The following is a 10,444-nucleotide window of genomic DNA, read 5'->3' on the forward strand; positions in this document are numbered from 1 at the left end:
CAGTGGACGACACGCAGTTGCCGAGCCACGGAGAACACGTTGCTCTGCGATGTGTACCCGCCTCATATGACGAAAGGCGACCAGTGGCCCTGTGGCGCAACGGATAACGCGTCTGACTACGGATCAGAAGATTCCAGGTTCGAATCCTGGCAGGGTCGGCATTTTGTTAGTTGCGGGCGCGTAGCTAGGCAGTGCATTCGAATGTTTCCACCTGCGTGGAGTGCAATGTCAATCCTGAGCATCTCGCAGCTGCATCTCGAGACGATCGTGGTAAATATCGCTTCGTGCAAGCGTCAGCGTAGCGTCAGTCGAGCAAAGTCGAGACAAGCCAAGCTGAGAGATGTTGCACAGTTAATTAAACGGTACGCGACGCAGACAACGCTTTTCCAAGTGTCGCACGTCACGCAGCAGAGTGGCGCAGTGGAAGCGTGCTGGGCCCTTAACCCAGAGGTCCGTGGATCGAAACCACGCTCTGCTAAAATTATTCTTTTTCTTGGGTGCTTCGAGCTCGATCATTAAGCCTGGGGTGCGCTGACTCAGCGTCAACAGCAAACCCTGTAAGTTCTGAAACGACGACGACGTCGTGTGGAGAATACGAGAAACACTTCCTAAGACGCAGAGTTTCTTACGATTCTGCAGCAACTACATTTCTCGATCACAACGTTAATGTCTTTTCGGGCCACACGTGCAACTTTCGCGATATAAAAATCGCACCTCCCCGGCGGGGAATCGAACCCCGGTCTCCCGCGTGACAGGCGGGGATACTAACCACTATACTACCGAGGAATACGCAATCGGTACGCACAACGCACGCACACTTATGCTTCTCAAGTAGGTGATTCATCTCAAATCTAGCGTCCCGATGCTTTCAGAGTCAGCTGCTACGAAATAAAAGTATGCCCCAGGTGAGGCTCGAACTCACAACCCCGGCATTGCTCACGGCTACTGCCTTATAAGTACCGTGCGCTAACCAATTGCGCCACTGGGGCTACAGCAGGGTGCTTTCAGTTAGCGGTATTTGCTTTGCTGCCAACCTGTTGTGGCTACAGACCCATCATACGACCGTCACCTGCGGCCATACTGCGACTTTAGTACCTGGCTACGGATGCTTCATACGATTCTTGCTTCATATGCTACACTTACAAGCATATCAACCGCTTGTCATCACCGAAAAATTGCAGAAAAACGCGCGCCTTGCCTTCTGCTACCTGTCCAACAGCGAGGGCAGATGTGTGGCAAGCTCTAAGCTATGCAGGCGCACCGTGGCCGAGCAGCTGGAGGAGAGATGCCTTCCTTGGCAGCTCCCTGCAGAGTGCGGAAGACCAGAGTGGCCGCGCCGCCGTTGTCAGTGGACGACACGCAGTTGCCGAGCCACGGAGAACACGTTGCTCTGCGATGTGTACCCGCCTCATATGACGAAAGGCGACCAGTGGCCCTGTGGCGCAACGGATAACGCGTCTGACTACGGATCAGAAGATTCCAGGTTCGAATCCTGGCAGGGTCGGCATTTTGTTAGTTGCGGGCGCGTAGCTAGGCAGTGCATTCGAATGTTTCCACCTGCGTGGAGTGCAATGTCAATCCTGAGCATCTCGCAGCTGCATCTCGAGACGATCGTGGTAAATATCGCTTCGTGCAAGCGTCAGCGTAGCGTCAGTCGAGCAAAGTCGAGACAAGCCAAGCTGAGAGATGTTGCACAGTTAATTAAACGGTACGCGACGCAGACAACGCTTTTCCAAGTGTCGCACGTCACGCAGCAGAGTGGCGCAGTGGAAGCGTGCTGGGCCCATAACCCAGAGGTCCGTGGATCGAAACCACGCTCTGCTAAAATTATTTTTTTCCTTGGGTGCTTCGAGCTCGATCATTAAGCCTGGGGTGCGCTGACTCAGCGTCAACAGCAAACCCTGTAAGTTCTGAAACGACGACGACGTCGTGTGGAGAATACGAGAAACACTTCCTAAGACGCAGAGTTTCTTACGATTCTGCAGCAACTACATTTCTCGATCACAACGTTAATGTCTTTTCGGGCCACACGTGCAACTTTCGCGATATAAAAATCGCACCTCCCCGGCGGGGAATCGAACCCCGGTCTCCCACGTGACAGGCGGGGATACTAACCACTATACTTCCGAGGAATACGCAATCGGTACGCACAACGCACGCACACTTATGCTTCTCAAGTAGGTGATTCATCTCAAATCTAGCGTCCCGATGCTTTCAGAGTCAGCTGCTACGAAATAAAAGTATGCCCCAGGTGAGGCTCGAACTCACAACCCCGGCATTGCTCACGGCTACTGCCTTATAAGTACCGTGCGCTAACCAATTGCGCCACTGGGGCTACAGCAGGGTGCTTTCAGTTAGCGGTATTTGCTTTGCTGCCAACCTGTTGTGGCTACCGACCCATCATACGACCGTCACCTGCGGCCATACTGCGACTTTAGCACCTGGCTACGGATGCTTCATACGATTCTTGCTTCATATGCTACACTTACAAGCATATCAACCGCTTGTCATCACCGAAAAATTGCAGAAAAACGCGCGCCTTGCCTTCTGCTACCTGTCCAACAGCGAGGGCAGATGTGTGGCAAGCTCTAAGCTATGCAGGCGCACCGTGGCCGAGCAGCTGGAGGAGAGATGCCTTCCTTGGCAGCTCCCTGCAGAGTGCGGAAGACCAGAGTGGCCGCGCCGCCGTTGTCAGTGGACGACACGCAGTTGCCGAGCCACGGAGAACACGTTGCTCTGCGATGTGTACCCGCCTCATATGACGAAAGGCGACCAGTGGCCCTGTGGCGCAACGGATAACGCGTCTGACTACGGATCAGAAGATTCCAGGTTCGAATCCTGGCAGGGTCGGCATTTTGTTAGTTGCGGGCGCGTAGCTAGGCAGTGCATTCGAATGTTTCCACCTGCGTGGAGTGCAATGTCAATCCTGAGCATCTCGCAGCTGCATCTCGAGACGATCGTGGTAAATATCGCTTCGTGCAAGCGTCAGCGTAGCGTCAGTCGAGCAAAGTCGAGACAAGCCAAGCTGAGAGATGTTGCACAGTTAATTAAACGGTACGCGACGCAGACAACGCTTTTCCAAGTGTCGCACGTCACGCAGCAGAGTGGCGCAGTGGAAGCGTGCTGGGCCCATAACCCAGAGGTCCGTGGATCGAAACCACGCTCTGCTAAAATTATTTTTTTCCTTGGGTGCTTCGAGCTCGATCATTAAGCCTGGGGTGCGCTGACTCAGCGTCAACAGCAAACCCTGTAAGTTCTGAAACGACGACGACGTCGTGTGGAGAATACGAGAAACACTTCCTAAGACGCAGAGTTTCTTACGATTCTGCAGCAACTACATTTCTCGATCACAACGTTAATGTCTTTTCGGGCCACACGTGCAACTTTCGCGATATAAAAATCGCACCTCCCCGGCGGGGAATCGAACCCCGGTCTCCCACGTGACAGGCGGGGATACTAACCACTATACTTCCGAGGAATACGCAATCGGTACGCACAACGCACGCACACTTATGCTTCTCAAGTAGGTGATTCATCTCAAATCTAGCGTCCCGATGCTTTCAGAGTCAGCTGCTACGAAATAAAAGTATGCCCCAGGTGAGGCTCGAACTCACAACCCCGGCATTGCTCACGGCTACTGCCTTATAAGTACCGTGCGCTAACCAATTGCGCCACTGGGGCTACAGCAGGGTGCTTTCAGTTAGCGGTATTTGCTTTGCTGCCAACCTGTTGTGGCTACCGACCCATCATACGACCGTCACCTGCGGCCATACTGCGACTTTAGCACCTGGCTACGGATGCTTCATACGATTCTTGCTTCATATGCTACACTTACAAGCATATCAACCGCTTGTCATCACCGAAAAATTGCAGAAAAACGCGCGCCTTGCCTTCTGCTACCTGTCCAACAGCGAGGGCAGATGTGTGGCAAGCTCTAAGCTATGCAGGCGCACCGTGGCCGAGCAGCTGGAGGAGAGATGCCTTCCTTGGCAGCTCCCTGCAGAGTGCGGAAGACCAGAGTGGCCGCGCCGCCGTTGTCAGTGGACGACACGCAGTTGCCGAGCCACGGAGAACACGTTGCTCTGCGATGTGTACCCGCCTCATATGACGAAAGGCGACCAGTGGCCCTGTGGCGTAACGGATAACGCGTGTGACTACGGATCAGAAGATTCCAGGTTCGAATCCTGGCAGGGTCGGCATTTTGTTAGTTGCGGGCGCGTAGCTAGGCAGTGCATTCGAATGTTTCCACCTGCGTGGAGTGCAATGTCAATCCTGAGCATCTCGCAGCTGCATCTCGAGACGATCGTGGTAAATATCGCTTCGTGCAAGCGTCAGCGTAGCGTCAGTCGAGCAAAGTCGAGACAAGTCAAGCTGAGAGATGTTGCACAGTTAATTAAACGGTACGCGACGCAGACAACGCTTTTCCAAGTGTCGCACGTCACGCAGCGGAGTGGCGCAGTGGAAGCGTGCTGGGCCCATAACCCAGAGGTCCGTGGATCGAAACCACGCTCTGCTAAAATTATTTTTTTCCTTGGGTGCTTCGAGCTCGATCATTAAGCCTGGGGTGCGCTGACTCAGCGTCAACAGCAAACCCTGTAAGTTCTGAAACGACGACGACGTCGTGTGGAGAATACGAGAAACACTTCCTAAGACGCAGAGTTTCTTACGATTCTGCAGCAACTACATTTCTCGATCACAACGTTAATGTCTTTTCGGGCCACACGTGCAACTTTCGCGATATAAAAATCGCACCTCCCCGGCGGGGAATCGAACCCCGGTCTCCCACGTGACAGGCGGGGATACTAACCACTATACTTCCGAGGAATATGCAATCGGTACGCACAACGCACGCACACTTATGCTTCTCAAGTAGGTGATTCATCTCAAATCTAGCGTCCCGATGCTTTCAGAGTCAGCTGCTACGAAATAAAAGTATGCCCCAGGTGAGGCCCGAACTCACAACCCCGGCATTGCTCACGGCTACTGCCTTATAAGTACCGTGCGCTAACCAATTGCGCCACTGGGGCTACAGCAGGGTGCTTTCAGTTAGCGGTATTTGCTTTGCTGCCAACCTGTTGTGGCTACCGACCCATCATACGACCGTCACCTGCGGCCATACTGCGACTTTAGCACCTGGCTACGGATGCTTCATACGATTCTTGCTTCATATGCTACACTTACAAGCATATCAACCGCTTGTCATCACCGAAAAATTGCAGAAAAACGCGCGCCTTGCCTTCTGCTACCTGTCCAACAGCGAGGGCAGATGTGTGGCAAGCTCTAAGCTATGCAGGCGCACCGTGGCCGAGCAGCTGGAGGAGAGATGCCTTCCTTGGCAGCTCCCTGCAGAGTGCGGAAGACCAGAGTGGCCGCGCCGCCGTTGTCAGTGGACGACACGCAGTTGCCGAGCCACGGAGAACACGTTGCTCTGCGATGTGTACCCGCCTCATATGACGAAAGGCGACCAGTGGCCCTGTGGCGCAACGGATAACGCGTCTGACTACGGATCAGAAGATTCCAGGTTCGAATCCTGGCAGGGTCGGCATTTTGTTAGTTGCGGGCGCGTAGCTAGGCAGTGCATTCGAATGTTTCCACCTGCGTGGAGTGCAATGTCAATCCTAAGCATCTCGCAGCTGCATCTCGAGACGATCGTGGTAAATATCGCTTCGTGCAAGCGTCAGCGTAGCGTCAGTCGAGCAAAGTCGAGACAAGCCAAGCTGAGAGATGTTGCACAGTTAATTAAACGGTACGCGACGCAGACAACGCTTTTCCAAGTGTCGCACGTCACGCAGCAGAGTGGCGCAGTGGAAGCGTGCTGGGCCCATAACCCAGAGGTCCGTGGATCGAAACCACGCTCTGCTAAAATTATTCTTTTTCTTGGGTGCTTCGAGCTCGATCATTAAGCCTGGGGTGCGCTGACTCAGCGTCAACAGCAAACCCTGTAAGTTCTGAAACGACGACGACGTCGTGTGGAGAATACGAGAAACACTTCCTAAGACGCAGAGTTTCTTACGATTCTGCAGCAACTACATTTCTCGATCACAACGTTAATGTCTTTTCGGGCCACACGTGCAACTTTCGCGATATAAAAATCGCACGTCCCCAGCGGGGAATCGAACCCCGGTCTCCCGCGTGACAGGCAGGGATACTAACCACTATACTACCGAGGAATACGCAATCGGTACGCACAACGCACGCACACTTATGCTTCTCAAGTAGGTGATTCATCTCAAATCTAGCGTCCCGATGCTTTCAGAGTCAGCTGCTACGAAATAAAAGTATGCCCCAGGTGAGGCCCGAACTCACAACCCCGGCATTGCTCACGGCTACTGCCTTATAAGTACCGTGCGCTAACCAATTGCGCCACTGGGGCTACAGCAGGGTGCTTTCAGTTAGCGGTATTTGCTTTGCTGCCAACCTGTTGTGGCTACAGACCCATCATACGACCGTCACCTGCGGCCATACTGCGACTTTAGCACCTGGCTACGGATGCTTCATACGATTCTTGCTTCATATGCTACACTTACAAGCATATCAACCGCTTGTCATCACCGAAAAATTGCAGAAAAACGCGCGCCTTGCCTTCTGCTACCTGTCCAACAGCGAGGGCAGATGTGTGGCAAGCTCTAAGCTATGCAGGCGCACCGTGGCCGAGCAGCTGGAGGAGAGATGCCTTCCTTGGCAGCTCCCTGCAGAGTGCGGAAGACCAGAGTGGCCGCGCCGCCGTTGTCAGTGGACGACACGCAGTTGCCGAGCCACGGAGAACACGTTGCTCTGCGATGTGTACCCGCCTCATATGACGAAAGGCGACCAGTGGCCCTGTGGCGCAACGGATAACGCGTGTGACTACGGATCAGAAGATTCCAGGTTCGAATCCTGGCAGGGTCGGCATTTTGTTAGTTGCGGGCGCGTAGCTAGGCAGTGCATTCGAATGTTTCCACCTGCGTGGAGTGCAATGTCAATCCTGAGCATCTCGCAGCTGCATCTCGAGACGATCGTGGTAAATATCGCTTCGTGCAAGCGTCAGCGTAGCGTCAGTCGAGCAAAGTCGAGACAAGCCAAGCTGAGAGATGTTGCACAGTTAATTAAACGGTACGCGACGCAGACAACGCTTTTCCAAGTGTCGCACGTCACGCAGCAGAGTGGCGCAGTGGAAGCGTGCTGGGCCCATAACCCAGAGGTCCGTGGATCGAAACCACGCTCTGCTAAATTTATTCTTTTTCTTGGGTGCTTCGAGCTCGATCATTAAGCCTGGGGTGCGCTGACTCAGCGTCAACAGCAAACCCTGTAAGTTCTGAAACGACGACGACGTCGTGTGGAGAATACGAGAAACACTTCCTAAGACGCAGAGTTTCTTACGATTCTGGAGCAACTACATTTCTCGATCACAACGTTAATGTCTTTTCGGGCCACACGTGCAACTTTCGCGATATAAAAATCGCACGTCCCCGGCGGGGAATCGAACCCCGGTCTCCCACGTGACAGGCGGGGATACTAACCACTATACTACCGAGGAATACGCAATCAGTACGCACAACGCACGCACACTTATGCTTCTCAAGTAGGTGATTCATCTCAAATCTAGCGTCCCGATGCTTTCAGAGTCAGCTGCTACGAAATAAAAGTATGCCCCAGGTGAGGCTCGAACTCACAACCCCGGCATTGCTCACGGCTACTGCCTTATAAGTACCGTGCGCTAACCAATTGCGCCACTGGGGCTACAGCAGGGTGCTTTCAGTTAGCGGTATTTGCTTTGCTGCCAACCTGTTGTGGCTACCGACCTATCATACGACCGTCACCTGCGGCCATACTGCGACTTTAGCACCTGGCTACGGATGCTTCATACGATTCTTGCTTCATATGCTACACTTACAAGCATATCAACCGCTTGCCATCACCGAAAAATTGCAGAAAAACGCGCGCCTTGCCTTCTGCTACCTGTCCAACAGCGAGGGCAGATGTGTGGCAAGCTCTAAGCTATGCAGGCGCACCGTGGCCGAGCAGCTGGAGGAGAGATGCCTTCCTTGGCAGCTCCCTGCAGAGTGCGGAAGACCAGAGTGGCCGCGCCGCCGTTGTCAGTGGACGACACGCAGTTGCCGAGCCACGGAGAACACGTTGCTCTGCGATGTGTACTCGCCTCATATGACGAAAGGCGACCAGTGGCCCTGTGGCGCAACGGATAACGCGTCTGACTACGGATCAGAAGATTCCAGGTTCGAATCCTGGCAGGGTCGGCATTTTGTTAGTTGCGGGCGCGTAGCTAGGCAGTGCATTCGAATGTTTCCACCTGCGTGGAGTGCAATGTCAATCCTGAGCATCTCGCAGCTGCATCTCGAGACGATCGTGGTAAATATCGCTTCGTGCAAGCGTCAGCGTAGCGTCAGTCGAGCAAAGTCGAGACAAGCCAAGCTGAGAGATGTTGCACAGTTAATTAAACGGTACACGACGCAGACAACGCTTTTCCAAGTGTCGCACGTCACGCAGCAGAGTGGCGCAGTGGAAGCGTGCTGGGCCCATAACCCAGAGGTCCGTGGATCGAAACCACGCTCTGCTAAAATTATTCTTTTTCTTGGGTGCTTCGAGCTCGATCATTAAGCCTGGGGTGCGCTGACTCAGCGTCAACAGCAAACCCTGTAAGTTCTGAAACGACGACGACGTCGTGTGGAGAATACGAGAAACACTTCCTAAGACGCAGAGTTTCTTACGATTCTGGAGCAACTACATTTCTCGATCACAACGTTAATGTCTTTTCGGGCCACACGTGCAACTTTCGCGATATAAAAATCGCACGTCCCCGGCGAGGAATCGAACCCCGGTCTCCCGCGTGACAGGCGGGGATACTAACCACTATACTACCGAGGAATACGCAATCGGTACGCACAACGCACGCACACTTATGCTTCTCAAGTAGGTGATTCATCTCAAATCTAGCGTCCCGATGCTTTCAGAGTCAGCTGCTACGAAATAAAAGTATGCCCCAGGTGAGGCTCGAACTCACAACCCCGGCATTGCTCACGGCTACTGCCTTATAAGTACCGTGCGCTAACCAATTGCGCCACTGGGGCTACAGCAGGGTGCTTTCAGTTAGCGGTATTTGCTTTGCTGCCAACCTGTTGTGGCTACAGACCCATCATACGACCGTCACCTGCGGCCATACTGCGACTTTAGCACCTGGCTACGGATGCTTCATACGATTCTTGCTTCATATGCTACACTTACAAGCATATCAACCGCTTGTCATCACCGAAAAATTGCAGAAAAACGCGCGCCTTGCCTTCTGCTACCTGTCCAACAGCGAGGGCAGATGTGTGGCAAGCTCTAAGCTATGCAGGCGCACCGTGGCCGAGCAGCTGGAGGAGAGATGCCTTCCTTGGCAGCTCCCTGCAGAGTGCGGAAGACCAGAGTGGCCGCGCCGCCGTTGTCAGTGGACGACACGCAGTTGCCGAGCCACGGAGAACACGTTGCTCTGCGATGTGTACCCGCCTCATATGACGAAAGGCGACCAGTGGCCCTGTGGCGCAACGGATAACGCGTGTGACTACGGATCAGAAGATTCCAGGTTCGAATCCTGGCAGGGTCGGCATTTTGTTAGTTGCGGGCGCGTAGCTAGGCAGTGCATTCGAATGTTTCCACCTGCGTGGAGTGCAATGTCAATCCTGAGCATCTCGCAGCTGCATCTCGAGACGATCGTGGTAAATATCGCTTCGTGCAAGCGTCAGCGTAGCGTCAGTCGAGCAAAGTCGAGACAAGTCAAGCTGAGAGATGTTGCACAGTTAATTAAACGGTACGCGACGCAGACAACGCTTTTCCAAGTGTCGCACGTCACGCAGCAGAGTGGCGCAGTGGAAGCGTGCTGGGCCCATAACCCAGAGGTCCGTGGATCGAAACCACGCTCTGCTAAAATTATTCTTTTTCTTCGGTGCTTCGAGCTCGATCATTAAGCCTGGGGTGCGCTGACTCAGCGTCAACAGCAAACCCTGTAAGTTCTGAAACGACGACGACGTCGTGTGGAGAATACGAGAAACACTTCCTAAGACGCAGAGTTTCTTACGATTCTGCAGCAACTACATTTCTCGATCACAACGTTAATGTCTTTTCGGGCCACACGTGCAACTTTCGCGATATAAAAATCGCACCTCCCCGGCGGGGAATCGAACCCCGGTCTCCCGCGTGACAGGCGGGGATACTAACCACTATACTACCGAGGAATACGCAGTCGGTACGCACAACGCACGCACACTTATGCTTCTCAAGTAGGTGATTCATCTCAAATCTAGCGTCCCGGTGCTTTCAGAGTCAGCTGCTACGAAATAAAAGTATGCCCCAGGTGAGGCTCGAACTCACAACCCCGGCATTGCTCACGGCTACTGCCTTATAAGTACCGTGCGCTAACCAATTGCGCCACTTTTTTTTTTTTTTTTGGCGCTCTAACCTACCTTTTTTT

General features: G+C 53.4%; 27 non-coding genes across 27 annotated transcripts; 15 read left to right on the forward strand and 12 right to left on the reverse strand.

The window, feature by feature from the left end:
* The first annotated feature begins 85 nt into the window (after nt 1-85).
* On the forward strand, nt 86-158 carry Trnar-acg (transfer RNA arginine (anticodon ACG)). The gene has a single exon. It is a non-coding gene; the product is annotated as a tRNA-Arg (tRNA).
* Nucleotides 159-406: 248 nt separating this feature from the next.
* Trnak-cuu (transfer RNA lysine (anticodon CUU)) lies at nt 407-478 on the forward strand. Its single transcript has one exon. It is a non-coding gene; the product is annotated as a tRNA-Lys (tRNA).
* Nucleotides 479-714: 236 nt separating this feature from the next.
* Nucleotides 715-786, reverse strand: Trnad-guc (transfer RNA aspartic acid (anticodon GUC)). Its single transcript has one exon. It is a non-coding gene; the product is annotated as a tRNA-Asp (tRNA).
* A 111-nt stretch (nt 787-897) lies between these two features.
* Nucleotides 898-989, reverse strand: Trnai-uau (transfer RNA isoleucine (anticodon UAU)). The gene is given in 2 exon segments: nt 898-933; nt 952-989. It is a non-coding gene; the product is annotated as a tRNA-Ile (tRNA).
* A 442-nt stretch (nt 990-1,431) lies between these two features.
* Nucleotides 1,432-1,504, forward strand: Trnar-acg (transfer RNA arginine (anticodon ACG)). Its single transcript has one exon. It is a non-coding gene; the product is annotated as a tRNA-Arg (tRNA).
* Nucleotides 1,505-1,752: 248 nt separating this feature from the next.
* On the forward strand, nt 1,753-1,824 carry Trnam-cau (transfer RNA methionine (anticodon CAU)). The gene has a single exon. It is a non-coding gene; the product is annotated as a tRNA-Met (tRNA).
* Nucleotides 1,825-2,243: 419 nt separating this feature from the next.
* Nucleotides 2,244-2,335, reverse strand: Trnai-uau (transfer RNA isoleucine (anticodon UAU)). The gene is given in 2 exon segments: nt 2,244-2,279; nt 2,298-2,335. It is a non-coding gene; the product is annotated as a tRNA-Ile (tRNA).
* Nucleotides 2,336-2,777: 442 nt separating this feature from the next.
* Nucleotides 2,778-2,850, forward strand: Trnar-acg (transfer RNA arginine (anticodon ACG)). The gene has a single exon. It is a non-coding gene; the product is annotated as a tRNA-Arg (tRNA).
* Nucleotides 2,851-3,098: 248 nt separating this feature from the next.
* Trnam-cau (transfer RNA methionine (anticodon CAU)) lies at nt 3,099-3,170 on the forward strand. The gene has a single exon. It is a non-coding gene; the product is annotated as a tRNA-Met (tRNA).
* A 419-nt stretch (nt 3,171-3,589) lies between these two features.
* Nucleotides 3,590-3,681, reverse strand: Trnai-uau (transfer RNA isoleucine (anticodon UAU)). Its single transcript is given in 2 exon segments — nt 3,590-3,625; nt 3,644-3,681. It is a non-coding gene; the product is annotated as a tRNA-Ile (tRNA).
* Nucleotides 3,682-4,123: 442 nt separating this feature from the next.
* Trnar-acg (transfer RNA arginine (anticodon ACG)) lies at nt 4,124-4,196 on the forward strand. The gene has a single exon. It is a non-coding gene; the product is annotated as a tRNA-Arg (tRNA).
* Nucleotides 4,197-4,935: 739 nt separating this feature from the next.
* Trnai-uau (transfer RNA isoleucine (anticodon UAU)) lies at nt 4,936-5,027 on the reverse strand. The gene is given in 2 exon segments: nt 4,936-4,971; nt 4,990-5,027. It is a non-coding gene; the product is annotated as a tRNA-Ile (tRNA).
* Nucleotides 5,028-5,469: 442 nt separating this feature from the next.
* Trnar-acg (transfer RNA arginine (anticodon ACG)) lies at nt 5,470-5,542 on the forward strand. The gene has a single exon. It is a non-coding gene; the product is annotated as a tRNA-Arg (tRNA).
* A 248-nt stretch (nt 5,543-5,790) lies between these two features.
* On the forward strand, nt 5,791-5,862 carry Trnam-cau (transfer RNA methionine (anticodon CAU)). The gene has a single exon. It is a non-coding gene; the product is annotated as a tRNA-Met (tRNA).
* Nucleotides 5,863-6,098: 236 nt separating this feature from the next.
* On the reverse strand, nt 6,099-6,170 carry Trnad-guc (transfer RNA aspartic acid (anticodon GUC)). The gene has a single exon. It is a non-coding gene; the product is annotated as a tRNA-Asp (tRNA).
* A 111-nt stretch (nt 6,171-6,281) lies between these two features.
* On the reverse strand, nt 6,282-6,373 carry Trnai-uau (transfer RNA isoleucine (anticodon UAU)). Its single transcript is given in 2 exon segments — nt 6,282-6,317; nt 6,336-6,373. It is a non-coding gene; the product is annotated as a tRNA-Ile (tRNA).
* A 442-nt stretch (nt 6,374-6,815) lies between these two features.
* On the forward strand, nt 6,816-6,888 carry Trnar-acg (transfer RNA arginine (anticodon ACG)). The gene has a single exon. It is a non-coding gene; the product is annotated as a tRNA-Arg (tRNA).
* Nucleotides 6,889-7,136: 248 nt separating this feature from the next.
* Trnam-cau (transfer RNA methionine (anticodon CAU)) lies at nt 7,137-7,208 on the forward strand. The gene has a single exon. It is a non-coding gene; the product is annotated as a tRNA-Met (tRNA).
* A 236-nt stretch (nt 7,209-7,444) lies between these two features.
* On the reverse strand, nt 7,445-7,516 carry Trnad-guc (transfer RNA aspartic acid (anticodon GUC)). Its single transcript has one exon. It is a non-coding gene; the product is annotated as a tRNA-Asp (tRNA).
* Nucleotides 7,517-7,627: 111 nt separating this feature from the next.
* Nucleotides 7,628-7,719, reverse strand: Trnai-uau (transfer RNA isoleucine (anticodon UAU)). Its single transcript is given in 2 exon segments — nt 7,628-7,663; nt 7,682-7,719. It is a non-coding gene; the product is annotated as a tRNA-Ile (tRNA).
* A 442-nt stretch (nt 7,720-8,161) lies between these two features.
* Trnar-acg (transfer RNA arginine (anticodon ACG)) lies at nt 8,162-8,234 on the forward strand. The gene has a single exon. It is a non-coding gene; the product is annotated as a tRNA-Arg (tRNA).
* A 248-nt stretch (nt 8,235-8,482) lies between these two features.
* On the forward strand, nt 8,483-8,554 carry Trnam-cau (transfer RNA methionine (anticodon CAU)). The gene has a single exon. It is a non-coding gene; the product is annotated as a tRNA-Met (tRNA).
* A 236-nt stretch (nt 8,555-8,790) lies between these two features.
* Trnad-guc (transfer RNA aspartic acid (anticodon GUC)) lies at nt 8,791-8,862 on the reverse strand. Its single transcript has one exon. It is a non-coding gene; the product is annotated as a tRNA-Asp (tRNA).
* A 111-nt stretch (nt 8,863-8,973) lies between these two features.
* On the reverse strand, nt 8,974-9,065 carry Trnai-uau (transfer RNA isoleucine (anticodon UAU)). Its single transcript is given in 2 exon segments — nt 8,974-9,009; nt 9,028-9,065. It is a non-coding gene; the product is annotated as a tRNA-Ile (tRNA).
* A 442-nt stretch (nt 9,066-9,507) lies between these two features.
* Trnar-acg (transfer RNA arginine (anticodon ACG)) lies at nt 9,508-9,580 on the forward strand. Its single transcript has one exon. It is a non-coding gene; the product is annotated as a tRNA-Arg (tRNA).
* A 248-nt stretch (nt 9,581-9,828) lies between these two features.
* Trnam-cau (transfer RNA methionine (anticodon CAU)) lies at nt 9,829-9,900 on the forward strand. The gene has a single exon. It is a non-coding gene; the product is annotated as a tRNA-Met (tRNA).
* Nucleotides 9,901-10,136: 236 nt separating this feature from the next.
* On the reverse strand, nt 10,137-10,208 carry Trnad-guc (transfer RNA aspartic acid (anticodon GUC)). Its single transcript has one exon. It is a non-coding gene; the product is annotated as a tRNA-Asp (tRNA).
* Between the last annotated feature and the right edge of the window lie 236 nt (nt 10,209-10,444).

This window comes from Schistocerca cancellata, chromosome 9 (genome assembly GCF_023864275.1).
Source record: "Schistocerca cancellata isolate TAMUIC-IGC-003103 chromosome 9, iqSchCanc2.1, whole genome shotgun sequence".
NCBI classification, from domain to species: domain Eukaryota; kingdom Metazoa; phylum Arthropoda; class Insecta; order Orthoptera; family Acrididae; genus Schistocerca; species Schistocerca cancellata.